We start from the raw sequence: 20,180 nt of genomic DNA, 5'->3' as shown, positions 1-20,180 counted from the left end.
AAAAATTGTCTATATGCTATTTTAAATAGACAAAAACTAATTAATAATGCAAAGTTAAAAATAAAGGAGTGTTTCTCTGGAAACTGTTAAGCTAAAGATAAAAAGAATTGTACATAAACACGGTGCTCCAGTTGATAAATTGTTTCTCATACTATTATGGGTGCAGTGTGATTGATTACTGATTGTTTACTTTTGTGTGGCCTTTCTAGCCATGGTCTTGTAAACTCCCACCCAGTTGACTGTGTGATGGGGTGGTTGTGGTCTACCAAGGGAATTGGTCAATTTGACCTTGAAAGAGAGCCAATTCCAGAGCAGAAGAGGAGGTGCCCACAACACCAAGGAAGTAGAGACCCAGAAGCAGAGACCCTGCAGCAGGAGAGGGCATAGTGGGTTTCTCTACCCACGGAGAGAAAAAACTGAGTGCCTTTGAACAGAGCCTGAGGGCCAGGTAGAGACGTGCCTGTGAGCACAGCTGGGGAGAGGCTGTGTTGATGAAAGAACTGTATCCTGAGTGTACCCAAGCCTGAATTTTAACTGTTACTTCCCTTATAATAAACCCCATAATCATGAGTATGGTCTTTGAGCTCTGTGTGGCCATTGCAATGAATTACTGAACCCACCAGATACTTAGAGAGTGCTGTGTGAAGGACGGTTGGTGTCAGAATTTGTAAAGATGGCAAAGAGAGAAGGCTTGTCTGGTCACCGCCTCATGGGAGCCAGCCTTGCACAGTTGATCTTGGTTCTTCTTCCCCCTTATGGGGTTGGATGAGGCCAGACACTGCCCCAAAGCCATTTTTACAAGGAGTTAGTGTCATGGATTGAATTGTGTCCCCCCAAAATGCCTTTCAACTTGAGTAGGTCATGTTCTCTCGTATTGTATGATTGTCTACCATGTGATTTCCTTAAGTGTTGTAAATCCTATCACTGTAATGTAATGAGATGGATGAGTGGCAGTTATACTGATGAGATCTACAAGATTGGTGTCTTGGTTATCTAGTGCTGCTATAAAAGAAATACCATAAGTGGATGGCTTTAACAAAGAGACCTTTGTTTTCTTTAGTAAGCTAGAAGTCCAAATTCAGAACATCAGCTCCAGGGGAATGCTTTCTCTCTCTGTCAGCTCGGGAGAAAGGCTTTTCTCATCAATCTTCCCCTGGACTAGGAGCTTCTCTATGCAGGAATCCCAGGTCTAAAGGCCTCGCTGTGCTCCTGGTGCTTCTTCTTTGGTGGTATGAGGTTCCACTCTCTGCTAGTTTCTCTTTCCTTACATCTCTTGAGAGATAAAAGGTGGTGTGGGCCACACCCCAGGGAAACTCCTTTACATTGGATCAGAGATGTGACCTGGTAAGGGTGTTACAATCCCACCCTAATCCTCTTTAATATAAAATTACAATCACAAAATGGAGGACAACCACAGAATACTGGGAATCATGGCCTAACCAAGTTAATACACACATTTTTGGGGGGACATAACTGAATCCATGATAATTAGATATTGTCTTAAGCCAAACTCTTTTGAGATATAAAAGGGAGAAGTGAGCAGAGAGACATGGGGACCTCATACTACCACGGAAGCAGCTCCAGAAGCAGAATGTGTCCTTTGGATCTGGGGTTCTTGCATTGAGAAGCTCCTTGACCAGGGAACTATTGATGACAAGGGCCTACCTCCAGAGCCAACAGAGACAGAAAGCCTTCCCCTGGAGCTGATGCCCTGAATTTGGACTTGTAGCCTACTCAACTATGAAAGAGTAAGTATATCTTTATTGAAGCCACCCACTTGTGGTACTTCTGTTACAGCGGCGCTAGATGACTAAGACAGGATTTGGTACCAGGAGTGGGGTGCTGCTTTAACAAATACCTAAAATGTGAAAGTGGTTTTGAAACCATGAATGGATAGCAACTCAGAAAGAAGTGAGGAGAACTGTTAACACTGGAGAAGTACAGATGATGAGAAACAGCAGCAGTGAACCGGCAGCAGCAGAACCAGGAGACCAGCCTGACATGGCCATGGAGCTGACCCATGGAGCTAGAGAGCTGAGTTCCTTCCTGCTGAAGTTTACTGGTAGAGTGGGGTGCCTCAAGGCACTTATTAATACTGGGAATCCGGAGGCCCCTGAGGTCAGCTTTAACATTGTATGTAACTGAAGCTGCAAATAGATGATAAGGGACAATCACCAACAGACCAAACACATCCTGGAACAATGAGTCAAGTCGACCTAATGTTAAAGGTCACAGATTTTCTCAGAGCTGTTTTTTCCCACAGCAACCAGAAAGATCCAGCCCCAGGGACATGGGCACAACATCCACCTCTAACTGCTATGTGATCCTCCACCAGGGGCTACAGACAGCTACAGTCGGACCCCAGGAATTGAACTCAGGGAGCAAGAGAATGCACAGGTGCAGCACCCAATAATAAGTCTTAATATGAATCCTTGAAGCCCCCAGGACTGGAGCCATCTTGAAGCCATCTTAGAAAGTTGCTGCATATGCATTGTAGTTAACATATCCCTGCCTAGATGGGCTACTTTCTGGAAAACACTGCCTATACCTATGAATAAAGATTAATCCTTTCCTGCTCAAAAACCTTTAAAAACCCATGCAAGTTCTTTGTTCTGCGAGATGGGGGTAAGCATTGCCTAGAACCTCCTCATCCCCACCTGCAAGCCTGTTTTAATAAAGCTTTGCTCTTGTGGAAAAATTCTCCGTGCCTTACCTGTTCATTCTTGACCAGTGAGAGGCAAGAACCTTCTTCAATTAAGGGCATAGAGGCACTGGCAACATTATCAGTGGAGCTAAAGAGCATTGGAACACTTGCTCCAGGAGGGCAGATGCAGGCGTGAGGCCCAAGGGCCAAGAAGCCAAGGAACCAGAAAGCAGAAGCTGAAGAGACAAGTAAAACAGGAACCCGCACTGTTTCAGTTTCAAAATGTATGGCCACGACCTCTGGAGTTTCAAAGGGTGGAGCCACAGCCTCTGGGGTTTCTAAGAGTGGAATTGCCACTCAGATGGACTAGGACTATAGTTAACAGTACTGTGGCAATGTTAATTTCTTAGTTTTTGATAATCATGTCATGGTTATGAAAGATGTTAACATTATAGGAATCTGGGAGAAGGGTATTTGTGAACACTGTCTAGTATCTTTGCAACTTTTTGTAAATTTAAAATTATTGCAAAATAAAAAGTTTTATAAAAACAGGTATCCAAAGAGACAGCAGGTAAATTCAGGGAAAAAAAGGAAGAAAGGGAGGGAGGGAGGAACAAAGGAAGGAAGGAAGGGAAGGAGGTAGGAAGGAAAGGAGGGAAAGAAAAAGGGAGAACAAGAAGAAAGCTGAAATGGCAGTCTTAAAATCAGACAAGTTTATATACCTGGTTAAAGGCTCTAAACAGGATAAAGAGGGAATTATGAATAAAGACAACAAAATTTCTGAAGAATGTTAAAGAGATTTAAACCAGTATACAGAAAACCACATACTAGCTAAAAGTATAAATTTTAAGGCTAATAGAAATGAAAGCAGAATATGACAGACTACCTGTTGGAACTCAGTATAATCTCCCTTCCTCTCTCATCTGAATTTCAGAAGCTGTAGAGAGGAAATTTTATTTTCCAGAAAAAGATGAGGTTTGGGCAAAGAAAGAGAGATCAAAGTCATAGTGTTTTTCTTCAAGCAATTTCACAGACAAAATTTTCCAGTGACTTTTGTGCATTTTCCTGATAAGCATTTACTTTGGCTCTGGAGGCAGCTGTGATCAACAACAGGGGTTTGTGAGATTCTTGCAACTTCCTGACTCTCTTCAGAGAGTCCACATACAGAGGTAGTGGGAGGTCCCTGGCTTTTGTTCTCCCAGCATTTATAATAGTTCTGTCAGGACACAATTAGCCATATTCAACCTTTCCCTACTTGAGATACCTCACAAGATTTCTGTTTTTCTGATTACCATGTACAGAGGTCTTCATAAAAACATAATTACACTGGTAGATTTTAAAGCACCTCTTTCAGAATTGTCAGGTATAAAAAAAAAAAAAAAGAAAATAGATATATTGAATAAAATATTAATACATTCAATTTAATGAGTACATAGGAAATACGTATATATCGTGAATAGAAAACACATACCTTTTAGTATATTTCTGGAAACACACAAAATCAGTCATATAGCTGATGAATAGTATTTTAACAAATATTTAGAAGTAGAGATGTTATAAATCATACTATATGGTCAATATGGTCATAACACAATAATGTTGAAGATAAATGATAACACTCCAAAATATTAACTAGCGAGAAAACAAGGTACTTTCTCAATGGTAATTACTGACTGAGAATGTAAACCAAAGCCATAGTTAAAAAATATCTTAAAAAAAAAACAAACTTTTAAAAGGAAAAACATGTATCAATTCTAAAGGAGACAGAAGATTTCTCAAAACTTTAAAAATTTTCAAAAGAAAGGAAATCAGTACTCAGAATATTGAGAAACAAAACATGCACTAAAAAATAAATATTACTGTTGTAAAAGAAACTAATATTAAAAAAAGAGAAAGAAAAAAAATAGAAACAATAAATAAACCCAAAAGCTTGTTCTTCAAAAACAAAAATCTTTTTAAAAATAAAATGGATAAATCCTTTTTGAGACTGATATAAAGAGAGAAAAAGTTAAGAAGAATGGGAAATAAGGGACAAGAATGGACAATAACCCAAAGTATGTAAGATCATTAATGAATTACAAAGAAAAAAAAAAAGTGTGCATCTATTCACCAATAGAATTCATTGCTTTTATGCCGAATAACTTTTTATTTCATTCAAAGATCAAACTGATCACTGTCTTAGTTATCTAGTGCTACTACAACAGAAATACCACAAGTGGATGGCTTTACCAAAGAGTTTATTTTCTCACAGTGAAGTAGGTTAAAAGTCCTAATTCAGGGCATCAGCTCCAGGGGAAAACTTCCTCTCTCTGTCAGCTCTGGAGGACAGACTTTCTGGTCAATCTCCCCCTAGATTAGGAGCTTCTCTGTACATGAACCCCGAGTCTAAAAGGCACGCTCTGCTCCCTGTTCTTCTGTCTTGGTGGCATGAGGTCACCAACTCTGCTTGTTTCCTTTTCATCTCTTGAGAGATAAAAGGTGGTGCAGGCCACACACATTGGATCAGGGATGTGACCTGGGTAAGGGTGGTGTTACAATCCCACCCTAATCTTTTTTAATATAAAATTACAATCACAAAATGGAGGGCAACCACACAATGCTGGAAATCATGGCCCAGCCAAATGGATACACACATTTTTGGGAGGTCATAATTCAATCCATGACAATCACCATCTATAATCTTTTATATTTATCTACCTACCTACCTAACTACCTACCTACCTATCCATCCATCCATTCATCTATCCATCCATCATCTATCTATATTTCTAACTTTTTAAACTACTTAAAAATATATATATTTTTAGACATATGTGTGCTGAAGACTGCTATTTGTTCACCCAAACCAATCCTGCCCTTATGTAGTAACAGAGCCATAGATGTTCAACTAGAGATTCCATTTCCAAACCTCTACTGCATCTAGATTTGACCATATGGCTAGTTATCACCAGTGGAATGTGTCTTAGTTATCTAGTGCTGCTATAACAGAAACACCACACATGGATGGCTTTAACAAACAGAAGTCTGTTCTCTCACATTCAAGTAGGCTAGAAGCCTGAATTCAGGATGCCAGCTCCAGGGGAAGGCTTTTTCTCTCTCTGTCGGCAGGTCACTGTCATCAAACTTCCCCTGATCTAGGAGCTTCTCCAAACAGGGAAACCAGATTCAAAGGACACACTGTGCTCTCGGTGCTCCTTTCTTGGCGGTATGAGCTTCCCTTGTCTCTCTGCTTCCGTCTTTTACATCTCAAAAGAGATTGACTTAAAACACAACCTGATCCTGTAGGTTGAGTCCTGCCTCATTAACATAACTGCCAATAATCCCACCTCATTAACATCATTGAGGTAGGATTTACAACACATAGGAAAATCACATCAGATGACAAAATGGTGGACAATCACACGATATTAGCCAAGATGACAGATACTTTGGGGGAACACAATTCAATCCAGGACAGAATGTAAACAGAAATGATAAGTGCCATTCCCATGTTTCCTGTAATTGTGGGCATGCACTCCTTCTCATCCATCGTCTTCTCTTTTCTGTGAGCTGGCACATGGATGCGTTTTTACTCAAGTTTTGACCAATCAAATGAGAAAAAAAGTTACAGGGGTTGACCAATAGAAAGACTCTAGGTCACTGATTCTTCAATTTCTTTGTTTTTTAACTTTCTTTTTTTTAATTGATGGGGAACTGTTACAGCAGTTTATCCTTTCCTTCAACTACTATTATGTGATATAAAGTTAACTTTTCTCCAGAATAATCAATTAAATTGCCCCACTGTATAAATTGAATTGTCCTTCTTTGGAGTCCCCAGGTTTACGATATATTAAATTCTATGTTCTAATGCCATATATGTTCTTCTGATCTGTCCCATTTATTATTTTTTTTCTTAAACCCAAGAAAAACATGTCATTAAAGAGTCAGAGAACCTGAGAGCTTTGTGAAGCCTAGTGACTATTTAGTCCACCATTTCCCAACAGTTAAAACAATAATAATAACATTCTGAAAGATGTGAATAGATTTTTTTTCTAAAAATAGAAGAGAAAACCAAAGAGTTAAATAAGTTTGGGTAATTTTGTGTACTCCGTTTTTTCTCATGAAGATTTACAGAACGTACTAGGATAACAAAAGGCTTTGCAAAATCCTGCAGTAACTAAGCATTTCTCAAACATATATATTATTATACTCATTTTAAATTTTAATTACTTGAGAATTGCTGCTGTTCCACCAAACACTGTGAAATACAAATCTGATCTATATTCTACCATACACAGGATTTTTTTGTAGCATATCTAGTCTCAACTCAGAAACACTTCATAGGATTTCCCTTTCAATTACTGGATTATCCTAACTGTAAGCAATGTCTTTATAATGACCTATATAATATATGAAATACAAGTTCAATGAAGTTGAGCAAATCATGAGGGCTCTCACACAGGAATGAACCTTCTTAGGCAGTCAATGGGAAACATGTTGGTTATTTTTTGTGGCAGGGGAGTAGATGTCAAAATGGAGATAGATTTATCCAAACTCCTCAGATTAGGTGGTTTATGATTTTCAATCAAGTGAAGACTAGAAAATCTGTGGGTTCTGAGTCTGTTCTCACATGACTCTCTGGCATTGACAGTGAATGGTCTTCCTTTCCTCGAAGGCTGGGATATCTCTCTGTAATGATTCACCCTGCCTGCTTTGTTCTCTCATCTCAGACCTCCGTTATCTCATTTCAATTTACTTTCTTTTCCAATCCACAAAATTATGTGCACTTTTAAAAGTGATGTGTTTTTTCTGAACCCAAATCCTCTATGCTCCAAATCCCTCGAAGCCGAGATTTGCTAGTCTATTTTTCCATTTATTTTCTATCCCCCTTTTTCTGAGACAGAATACCAAACACCCTAAATGCTGGCTGAGTAGAAAGAAGGGTCACAGGATAAACAGAAAACCAGAGAGCAAGAGGGAGGCTATGCTGATTAATATATCAAAACACTATGTTCATAAATCTTTTTATATATATGTATAACTTTTACACAACACCAACAAACAAACCCATTTCCGTCAAGTCTATTCCTACTCATAGTGACCTTACAGGACAGAGTAGAACTGCTCCATAGGGTTTCCAAGGAGCTGCTGATGGATTCGTACTGCGACCTTTTGGTTAGCAGCCCAAAGTTTAATCACTGCACCACCAGGGTAGTAAAAGAGAAAAAGAAATTACTTCTTTTCTCCTGTATATTTGTAGGCAATGGTCCTATTAAACCAAGTTGTTTTTTCTCCAGACCATACATACTTTCCATTCTTCCTGATATGTGATGATTTCCACATTTTTACTCTTCTGCTAAATGCTTCCTTCTAGTCCCAAACCAGGTTATCAGTGTATCTTTTTATAACACATTCTTCATAGATCCTACACTCAGCAAACGGAGGAAAAATTGAAGTTGTCAACAATTTTATTCTATTTGGATCAAAAATCAACATCTATGAAACAGCAGTCAAGAAATCAAACAATGCACTAGGCAAATCTGCAGCAAAAGACCTCTTTAAAATCTTAAAAATAAAAAATGTCACTTTGAGGACTAAGGTGAGCCAGAACCAAGCCATGGTCTTTGCAATAACATAATATCTATGAGAAAGTGTACAATGGAAAAGGAAAACAGAGAAGAATCGAAGCATTTGAATGATGGTGTTGGCAAAGAATATTGAATATACTGTAGACTCCCAGAAGAATGAACAAATCTTAGAAAAAGTCTTAGAAAAAGTACCACAAGAATGCTGCTTAGACGCGAGGATATCAAGACTCCAGCTCACTTATTTTGGACATGTTTTCTGGAAAGACCAATTGCTAGAAAAGGGCATGGTGTTTGGTAAAGCAGAGGGTCAGCAAAAAGGAACAAAACCCTCAATGATATAGATTGACACAACAGCCATTATAATGGACTCAAATATACCAGTGATTGTGAAGATGGCACAGGACCAGGTAACGTTTCATTCTGTTATATATAAGGTTACCAACTTCAAGGCACTGAAACAACAACAATGTGAGACAAAAAGTACACACTTTCCTAGATACATACATTTAGAGAATTTCTGAGAAGATTCTGTGCCCCACCTAACTTTTCTAAAAAGATTTTGCCATATTCTTCTTTCAATGTTTCTCTTCATTTCCGGACAGTTAGCTTCTAATATGTGCATAAGTCATGATAAACATAACATGACGTTCCTAGTAATTTGTTGCGGAAAATATTCTCAGTTGTTGTTTTTGTCTCGGACCACAGAAACCTTGACACTTGTTAGTTGTCAAGAAGAGAGAATAAGTTTGCTGATAGTGAGTGTATTAGTTTTTGGGGGGGTGGGGGTTGGTAACAAATTACCACCAACTTTTGTTCTTAAAACGATACCAACTTGTTATCTTAATGATTCTGTAGGTCAGACTCTAGACATGGGTCTCACCGGGCTAAAGTCAAGATGTTGGCAGGGTTGCGTTCCTTACTGGAGACCCTAAGGGAGAATCCAGTTCCTTGTTCATTCAGGTTTTTGGCCGAATTCAGCTTCTCATGTTATAGAACTGAAATCTGTATTCCCTTGCTTGCTGTCAGCTGAGAGTGGTTTCCTACTTCTAAAGGCTGTCCACATGCCTTGACTCATGGCTGTCTTTTTCCTTTCTCGAATTTGCTAATGGTGGGCGAGTCTCTCTCTTTCAAACTCTTTTTCCTCTTCTTTCATCATGGCATTTCTGATCAATTCCTCTGCTTTCCTCTTCTACTTAGAGGCCATGTAGTAGACTCATCTGGATAATCCAGGATAATCCCCCTATTTTAAGGTAAATGGATTGTTTAAAAAAAAAAAAAAAGTTTTTTTTTTAATTGTATCTGCATATTTAATTACATTTTGCCATAGAAAGTAACATATTTACAGGTCCCTGGGATTAGGCTAAGGAGCCCTATGGGCTCAGTGGTTAAGCACGCGGCTGTTACCCGAAAGGTCACCAGTTAGAACCCACCAGCTGCTCCAAGGGAGAAAGATGTGTCCGTCTACTTCAGAAAAGATTACAGCTTAGGAAACCCTATGTGACAGTTCTACTTTGTCCTATAGCGTTGACATGAGTCAAAATCTACTTGACAGCCATGGGTTTGGTTTTTGGTTTGGGGATTAGGATGTGAACACATTTAAAAAAAACAAACCCATTGCCCTCGAGTTGATCCCAACTCACAGCAACCCTATAGGACAGAGTAGAACTACACCATAGTGTTTCCAAGGAAAGGCAGGGAATTGGAGCTGTCAACCTTTTGGTTAGCAGCTGAACTCTTAACCACTGTGCCACCAGGCCTCCACATTTAGGAGGCCATTATTATACCTTCCACAGGAAGGAAATGGATACTAAAGACAAATCAAGTTTACTGGCCACTTCAATTCTATTTCCTAGGAGCAATTTCTACCAAAACCCAAAGTAAGTATGTTAAGTCCAAATCTCCAGTTTTTCATATAAAGATAAAAATGTTTCTACCTCAATATCCCTATTTTTATTTGGTTTATTCAGAGTAAGTGTGAACAAAAGATGGAAAAGCCTTTACTTGTTCACCTACATGCCAGACAAAATGCTATACATTAACCAAATCATTTCATTTTTTTCCCTAGACACTCAGGAAAACTACATTTTCCCACTCCCTTCTATCTAGCTTTGGCCATATGAATACTGTTACACAATAGCGTGGTGGTGAATATAAGGTATGCCACTTCCAGACTTGGCAAATAAAAAACAAACAAAAAAATCAGAAATCTCCCATGAATGATCTTTCTCTTTCATTCCCTTTTTCTGTAACAAGAAAAGCAGTACGTTGAGGATGGTGGCAACATGGTATGAAAGATTTGGGCCCCTGAACAACTAAAAGGACATGTCATCCTCTCGACCCCACCCACGTTGTGCTAAGATCTGAGATTTGGGGATTTTTTGTCACAGTTTATAACCCACCCTGCCTAATATAATCTGCCAGCTGCTTGTTGAGTATTTACTTTCTCAAAAGCTCGAATCATAAACCATCACATATAAGAAATTAGGCAAAAGTTATGTAAGTGGTCCCAGACTTGTTCCTGCACCAGAATCACCTGGAGAAATTTTTTAAATGGCATATTTCGGATCTCACTCCTGGAGATAATGAATCAAGATCTTCAGTAACTTTAGATGACATCTAAATAGTTTTGACTTTCATGTTATACAGATGATAAATCTAAGACTCAGACTTCCTAAGTGATTGTCCAACAGACTGTTGGTGGCACAGTCAGCAGTATAACCCAGATTCCTTAATTTTTATATCTTATTTCCTCCAGGATTGTCATTCTTAGCATAACTTAGGAGAATTGATGGAACTAGACTTGAAATGATATGGACATTCAGTAATTAGAAGCAAAAACGTTAAAACTATTTTTCCAAAATTGCCCATAAATTAAATTCTGACTCACCAATTTTATAACACCTCCACCTCAACACGATTTTGTAAACCTGAATGTCTACAATTAGACAATTTGATGTTAAGAGAAGTGTTGTGTGGGATATAAGCAACCTCGACAATAATTAGCATCATTTCTTATAGTCCCAATTTCAATTCATGTCATTTTGTAACTAATTGCTTTTTTAGACATCCTTCACTCTACCCCTATTCCTGGTTGCCCACAGGAATTTTATCGAATATTTCTAAGACAGTGATTTGTCAGGAACATTTTATATTTTTTTTTTAAAAAAAGATGCTGTTGAATTAATTGGAAAGTGAAAAATGTCAACAGTTGTAGACTAGCTGTTGAGTAAGTGAGAAGATTCCGTTAGCTCAAAGTCAGGAAAAAGCCAGCACAAGCAGCAGAGCTAACCCACTTAATCCTACCAGGCATGTTTTTATTGAAAATTTTTCCAGTATAAGGGTTTATGACGGTGATCCCAAGTAAAGTATAAATTTTCTTTCCAATAACCAAAGCTGCTTATGAAAAAGAATTTTGCCTATTACCAACAGGTAGCTTATCACTTTGAAAAAAATTAGGACATTATTTAAATTAACTTAAATTTCTAAACACAACACACAAACACACATAAAACAGTTAATTTAATCTTACATGGCAATATACCCCTTTTATTATCTACCAATGAAGTGATAAGGAATCTACTTATATTAATAGCCAAATTAAAATTTTATTTACCCTTTTCTCCTGTATTTATCAAATTGGTGTATGGGTGGAGTTCAAGTAAAAACATAATACCCAAAAGAAAAAAAAATGGGAAAGAAATACAGGATAGGGAGGAGGTGGGATATAAAATTATATAGTTCTGTGTTTCTGACTGCTGGTCACAGCCAAAATTTGTCTAGAGAGAGGCATCACTTGTGAAACTAGTCTGGTGGAAAATGACTAGTTTCATTAAAAATAGCAATAATGAAAGAACCCTTACCTACTATCAAATATACCTTTGTACAGCTATAAACTGTGACTATGGCTTTGGTACTGCCATCATTCACAGCCTAGGAATTGTATCACGTTTTTCACGTGGGCTTAGAATGTAATCAAAGCTGCTATATAGCACTAAGTGACCCCTCTTTCTTATCTGCACCATCCGGGCCTTTGCTTTAATCACGTGAAGGTAATGGACAGGAATTGAAGAGGTATATGGTGGCAATTCAGGTGTAATCATTGGCTCTGACCAGGTGACACCATTGACTCTAGGAGAATGCCCCCTACACACCACAGGGAATGTTCTGTAGCTCCAACTGAGCCACTAGTAGGTGTGGCACGTAAAATATTCTTGTCCCTTCCAGCCAATCTCCAAGAGCTCTTGAGTATTGGGGAATAATAATGCCACTGGTATGTGAAATCAGAATGGCCCTTTAGAACCTGCATTCTTTAAAATGTTCTGTATTGGTGACTACTGTCAAAATATAAAACTTCAAAGCCATCCTAGGTGCATATGGTTCTTATTTAGCCTTACTTTAGTGTAAGAATAGACTCGAAGCCTTTTCAATGATTTAAAAACTGCACATCCAGCATGCAAAGGTGATTGTGATAAAGAGTTTGCTACTTGTAGGGGTTGATTTGGAGCCCTGGTGGGGCTCAGTGATTAAGGGCTCGGCTACTAACCAAACGGTTGGTAGTTCTAATCCACCAGCAGCTCCTTGGAAACCCTACAGGGCAGTTCTACTTTGTCCTATACGGTCACTATGATTTTGGAATCCACTTGATGGCAATGGGTTTGGTTTTTGGTTACTTCAATTGTTTCAAAGTAAAGACAAATTTACATAACATCAAAGAGCAATTAAGAGTTGTAAATTGGTTGTTTGTAACCGGGGGACTCACTGTATTATGTTAGAGACTAGTTCTTTACAATGATTATGCTGTGTTCGCAGTGATTCTATCCCTCATGTTTTAGCCTAATTTTGCTAGAGATTTAGGTCAAAACTGATCTTTACCTATAAAACCATAATATTCTATTCAGCCTTAATTGTTTTCGTTTATTGAATACAAAATGTTCTTGTCAACTGTTAACTTCAGTTGATTGTTTTTGTCTTCTGGGAACACCATGATGACAAGGGTTGTGAGACTTAAATGTGGCAGTGTGTTTTGATCAGCCAAGAAAATCTTTCATGGAGTGTGTGAAGAGTGGTGTGGGCTGTACTTCCATCCCTCTGCTGTAACTTCTCTTGAGCCTCAGTTGAAATAATGTGCTACTGTTAAGGCTAACCAAGAGGCATCTAGGTCTAGCTGCCTACTTTTAAGGCATTGCTACAAGGAAAGAGACAACAACAACAATGTTAAAAAATTAGAGGCTTTTGGAGTCATGTGGCTATTATCATTGTTATTTTCCAGGACAATCTTAAATTCATTTTTTCTGTTCGCGCCATTACTAGGTTCCTCCTTCCTTTCTATTCTTAACAAATTCTGCTACCCTTGTCACAAAACTAACTACTGGCTAATGACAAATAACTACTATTAAATGTTTTCATTTCTAATCAATAAATTTAACTAGTTTCTGTATAAATCAGGCCAACAAATAAAAGCTAGAATGTTACTTTATGTAAGTAACATTTCTTCCCTTATCATGGTGTAATCAACACAATTGTACTATCAAGTTTGAAGATCTATGTCAGTGGTTAATCTAGTCAAAATAAACAAATACACTATGGTCATTTCATGCCAATAGAAATGATCTCAGAATTTCTCCATTAGCAAAGAATCTATGACACAAAGAAAAAAAGAATCCTAATGCACTATATTTCCACTCTGCTGATCTTCCTTGATTGACTTTTACTCTTGAACTTGCATGATCAGTGGCTGTTGACACGGTGAAGATGTTAATTTTAATATACTTATCCAAAGCCTCAACTCTACCAAAAGAGCATTAAGCGGACCTCCAAGTCAAGAGAATAAAAAGAATGCAAAAGGCCGATCTACCAAAAAGCTGGTTTAACAGCAGTGATTATTCAAAATGGAAAGAAACAACTCAGGGTAACTCTTCACAGTACTCTGGTACAATTGTCTCCTAGTCTTATAACGCAAATGTAACAATACAAATTTAAGGTTTTTTTTTTAATAATTTATATGCACAGGCTATTGTTGATTCATTTACTGAAGCTTAATATCTTTCCTTTATTTTTAGACTAAGGAAAAAAAAACTAAGATTTTTATCTCATATCTTCTGAGATACAAGCACTCCACTATGTAAACCTCGACCTTAGTAAAACTATTAATTATCCAACATGTTTATTTTCAAAAAATAGCACAGGTAGTGGAAAAACGCACTGGAACATTCCTGTTGGAAAATGGCAGCTGTCCAAACCCTAATCTCTTCACATATCCTCCAAAAACCATGGATCAACAAGGTGAGCTAATAAAACCAAACAGGCTTACACATAAAGGGTAACTAGGAGAGGGTACTACAAATTTCAATTTTCATATTATTTTAGAAATAATCATCTTAAAACTTTAGAGACACTCCTGAGCCCATACTAAGATGGACTGTTGTGCAGAGACTGCACGACAAAGAAGAGAAGGCAATGTGGCGCTAGCATTGTCAGATTGCATATAAAACCACCCTTAGAAAAAGATAGTGCTGCCCTGGTTTGGAAATACTGTGAACAGTAATCAACTCAGATCAAAACAATAGATCTTGGGGAATCAGCGATGTTTGAGACTATGCACATCAGAGGTTTCAATGGTAGTATATCGTATTCTTTCAGATTCTGCATTTTAGCTACAAATGATTGGTTTAGAGCTTGGCAACTGCCTCAAATTTTAAGACAACTTAATTTTTTTTTTTAATTGGAACCAGAAGTAGTGAGTGAAATCATTTTGTTCTGTTGATGCAATTCATAACATGTTTAAACATCAGTGTTTTTACTAAGTTTCTTAACTTGTGGAGGAAATGGGTTAAATGGGTTAAATGTAGAGTAATAAAGCCAACACACTAAGAGAAGCTAGAGCAAGAGATAAAAATTTAAATCATTTGTTCTAGATTTGTCCTGCTGTCCCGTTGCATCCCTGCTCTCACTCTGCATAATTGTCCAAAACTTTTTTTTTACAATTATGTGATTAGTCTCAGTAACTTTCCAATAAATGCCTCTTTCTTCTCAAACTAGTTTAAGCTGAATTTATGTCACTTGCATCCAAACAAGTCAAAACAGCATATATAATACGATGACATAGCTGAAGGTATCTACTGCATATATTTTAACACAAAAATCCAAGCCAAGGTTGTGTCCTTAGTTATGATTATGTAGAGCCAGCCCTCCAACAGATAGTAATTATACTCTGGACAACAAAGGAACAAATAACGATAACAAAAATCTTGCCTGAAGGCAGTATAAAACAACCAGAATCGGATTCTGGAGGGGAGTTGATGACTTGGATAAGGAAACGGCACTGGGTAGACAGACAATTGCAGAGATCAAATTGCAAGGCATTCACAGAATCTGGAATATGAAGAGAAAAATCCTGGAAACAAAACAGCCAGAGATTGAAACCCCAAGTTTTGTGTATAAACTTTATCCAAAACCTATGACCCATACATGCAGAAAATACTCTAAACAATTTAAAAAAAAAAAGAAAAGCTAAAAGAATTTATTTGAAATTTCAGCTGTTGCCCACTAAAAGAAAAACGAAGGTTGCACACTTTGAGTCTAGCCAAATTAACTCCCTGCTAAAGACAAACAAAAAACAAACCAAAAAAAACAACTATCCTTTGGGGAAAAAAGAATTCAGACCCTCTATAACACTCTTGTCAATGCTCAACACAATCCAACATTTAATTACATATTTAAAACCAGAAAATAATGGCTCAAGATTAAGAGAAATTAATGAAAGCCAACACTAACCTGGTCCAGGTGTTGGAATTAGCAGAAATAAATTTTAAAGAATCTATTCAGTATTCAAATATAAAATGGAAAAAACATTTTAAATAAGTTTTAAAAAACTGAATATTGTTTACAACTGGAAAACAGAGTATCTGAAATAAAATTTCACTAAATGGGCTTAAAAACAGGATGAAAATGACAGAAGACAGAGTCAGTGAACCTGAACGTATAATAGTATAAGAGTTATTCAATATGAAGAACAAAGAGAAAAAAGGATTGAAAATTAATATACAGAAGCCTTAGAGATCTGTGGGATATAACGAAAAATTAATGTAAGTTAAGATGGGGTTACAAAAGGAAAAGACACAGAGAAAAAGGTAGAAATTTTTTTTTTTTAAAGAAATAACAGCTGAAATATTCCAAAGTTTGGAGAAAAGAGGTAAGTTTAAATATGCAGTAATCTCAGTGAACCATAAGCAAAATAAACACAAAGAAATTCACATCTAGTCACATTGTACTCAAACTGTTGAAAATCAAGGAGAGAAAAAAATATTGAAATAAGTCAGTGGGAAAGATAACATTTTATAGGAAGAAAGGCAATAATTTAAATAATCTCTGACTTTTCAACAGAAACAATAACCTTGTAAACATTGGAAATATCTTTAAAGTGCAAAATGAGAAGATTCCTGCATTTCAGGTGAAATAGTACAAAAATAACCCTAAGTTGAATGTGAAAAATTAAAACATATATTGAAATTCTACAACCATTAAAAATAAAATGCAAACAGATATATTTTAAAATTCAATAGAAAAATTAAAGTATAATTCTTATGAAAATATCACAACAATCCTAAAGGAAATTAAAATATATAAACTTAAATATCTATATAAAAAATAAGAAGAAAAAAATCTAAAACCGTAAGGGGTTAGAAAAAGAGAAGCAAAAAAAATTCAACATAAGAAGAAACAGAAGAAAAAAGAAAGAAGGAAGAAAGAAAGGGCGGAAAGGAAGAACTAAGATAAGAACAGAAATAATTTACAGAGAGAACAGAAAAATTTTAGAGAAAATTAACAAACCCAAAAGCCTGATAAATCTTATATAAATTGTACATAGAAAAAGAGATATCACAAATTTTTTTTAACAGATATAAAAGAGGGATTGTCACTAGCAATTTTACAGATTTTGAAAGGATAACAGAATCTTAAAACCACTGCCTTAAAGTCAATTCTGACTCTGAGCAAACCCATAGGGTTTCCAAGGCTGTAAATTTTTACAGAAGCAGACTGTCACATCTTTCTCCCTTGGAGCAGCTAGTGATTTCGAATCACCAACGTTTTTTGTTACCAGTTGATCTCTTTAACCACTTCCTGGCCAGGGCTCCCTAAGAGGAACATTATGAACAATTTTATGCCATAAAATTCAACAATTTACATAAAATGAGCAGATTCCTCAAAAAATACGACTGACTAAAAGGAACACAAGGTAAAATATACAATCTGTATAGCCCTTGTCTTACTTACCTAGTGCTGCTGTAACAGAAATACCACAAGTGGGTGACTTTAACAAACAGAAACTCATTTTCTCATAGTTTAGGAGGCTTTCCCCATTGCTGGAGTCCTGGTGGCCCAATGATTAAGAGCTTGGCTGCTCACAGAAAGGCTGACAGCTAGAATCCACCAGAGCGCCTTCGAAACCCTACGGCGAAGTTCTACTCCGTCCTATAAGGTCGCTATGAGTCGGCATCAACTGTGTGGCAATGTTTTTTTTGTTTTTGTTTTTTAGTACCTCATTCCGGTCCGGTCAATTTTGACTCATAGTGATCCTAAAGAACAGAGTAAACTGCCCCATAGTCTTTACAGGAGCAGGTCACCAGATCTTTCTCCCACTGGATTGGCTGGTGGATTTGAACAGCCAACCTTTTGGTTAGTAGCAAGCACTTAATCACTGCACCACCAGAGTTCCTTCCATTTAAGCACAACCTGCAATAATTAGATTAAGCGCATATATTTGCCAACAACTGATAATGAAGTCATATTACCTTTTTTCACTGGAAGATTTATTGCCTAAATTCCTAAGGAAAAACTTCTGTGCTCCACTATGTCATTTCATATTGCTCTTTCTTTCATTATCATTTTTATTGGCTTAAATTTTTATATTTCTCACCAAAATTATGTTTCTAGTGAAAAATATAGTTTAAGACGTATATATTTGAAAAAAAATTAGTAAATGGAGAAAAACATTAAAACCCTACACATGTACACACAAATATTTTACCAACAATCACCTAATAAATGTTTTAGTACTTTCATACTTTAGCGTAACAATGACTGCGAGGACGGCCCATGAGTGGGCAGTGTTTCCTTCTGTTGTAGATAGGGTCACTATGAGTTGGAACGGACTTTACAGCACCTAACGAGAACATATTTTAGGAGGCCAAATTTCCACTGTCAGTTCTTACGGCTCATATTCCAATTTGCATCTTTATTTTTTTAATTTTATTTATTTATTTATTTGTTGTCTTTCCTTTTGGACCATGGGCTTGATGAGGGCAATGCTATGTAAGTCTTAATTACCACTCTACTCTTACTTTCTAGCACTTTTCCTGATTCAAAATAGGCACTACATAAATATTTTTGAATAAACAAATGAATAATTGATAAAAAGAGATTTGATTGAATGCACAGGGTAAAAAAAAGTTGAGGAAGACAACTTTTTAATGCCACACAGAGTAAATAAGCCATGGTTCCTAAGCTGGTGTAATTTTAGACACGTTTTAAAAAATATATGCTATAAGGTCTTTCATGGAGTCACCGATAAATGACATCCAAAAATGACATGAACATAAATGTGACATAAATGACTCTCACTTCGGTATCATTCTCTATTTGTTCTAACAGATTGAAGTACTAACACCACCATTATCTAACATAATGGCATCAAATTATCCCAAGAACACAAAGTACATATAGTAGTTCAACAACTTTCTGGCCCTCCCTTCCCCCTCCCTTTTTTCTTTTTTTTAGCTTTTTAGGAAGAGCAACCACAATACTTAAAGACAAGATATATACGTAAGAATGTGCTTTTAAGAACATAAAATTTCAAAACACCATCCTCCATATTTTTTAACATAGTTCATAGTTCATTCTACATGAAGGTATGCCCTGTCAACGCTGTGACTCCATGTAACCCAGGCATATTGCCATGTACTCACACACATGAGAAGACCACAGTTGGAGAGCTGAAGTTGCAAGTGCCTTCCCAGCTGAAATAGTCTGTGAATCAATAATTTTAGCTCTCAGGAATGCACTTTTCATGTAAAAACAAAGAGGCTCAGAAAGCATCACTTGGATTCATTGCCTTAGGCACGTGTATGGTTTCAATACTTAGAGGAAATAAATTGTTGAATTAATTGATATTATGGCTTTTGAGCATACTAAAATTGCTTAATATCTGATCACAAGTATGTACACCTCAAGTGGTGTTTCACTTGAGCTTCCACAGCTTATATTTAATTCAAACCATAACAGTCTTTTCATTGTTGTAGAGGTGGCTTTACAAAAACTAAATAGATAATTTAATCTTAAAATTATTTCACACCATACACATAAAAAAATGTTTGTGTGTTGCATATTTATTTGAAGAGTTTCTAACATCGAAGCACCAAAAATTATTCTTTTGGATATAGACACAAAATAACAAAAAGTTGTAAAAGTGGTTGCCATGACTATTAGCTAGTTCCTGGAAAATGCAGAAACATTTCAATACAAATGAAAAAAAAAAATCAGATGGCAAAAATTTTAAATATAAAATTTTTGCATAGCTTTGAAATACTCAATTTATATACAGAATGAAAGAGTTTGGACAGGATTTCTGCTTTGGCAAAGATAGAGTAAATGTTCTTTTCCCTATTTTGACTGTATAATATATGTACGCATAAAACCCTGGACTTTACACATAAAGCAAGCATAAAAAGACTTTGGAAGATAGAGAGAAGGCAGACCAGCTAAGGACATCAGGAGCTGAGAAACCACGCAGCAGTGGTTCAACAAGACCATCAATCAGGACAATCTAACTACATTTATAGATTATTGCACCCAACAACAGCAGAACACACATTCTTTTCAAGTGCCCACAGAACAAATCTAAGATAGACAATGTCCTGGACATTAAAAAAAAAATTAAAATAATTGAAAATAAGTCCAAATATATTATCCAA

This window comes from Elephas maximus, chromosome 22 (assembly GCF_024166365.1).
Source record: "Elephas maximus indicus isolate mEleMax1 chromosome 22, mEleMax1 primary haplotype, whole genome shotgun sequence".
Lineage (NCBI taxonomy): Eukaryota > Metazoa > Chordata > Mammalia > Proboscidea > Elephantidae > Elephas > Elephas maximus.
Note: the sequence above shows the minus strand (reverse complement) of the source record.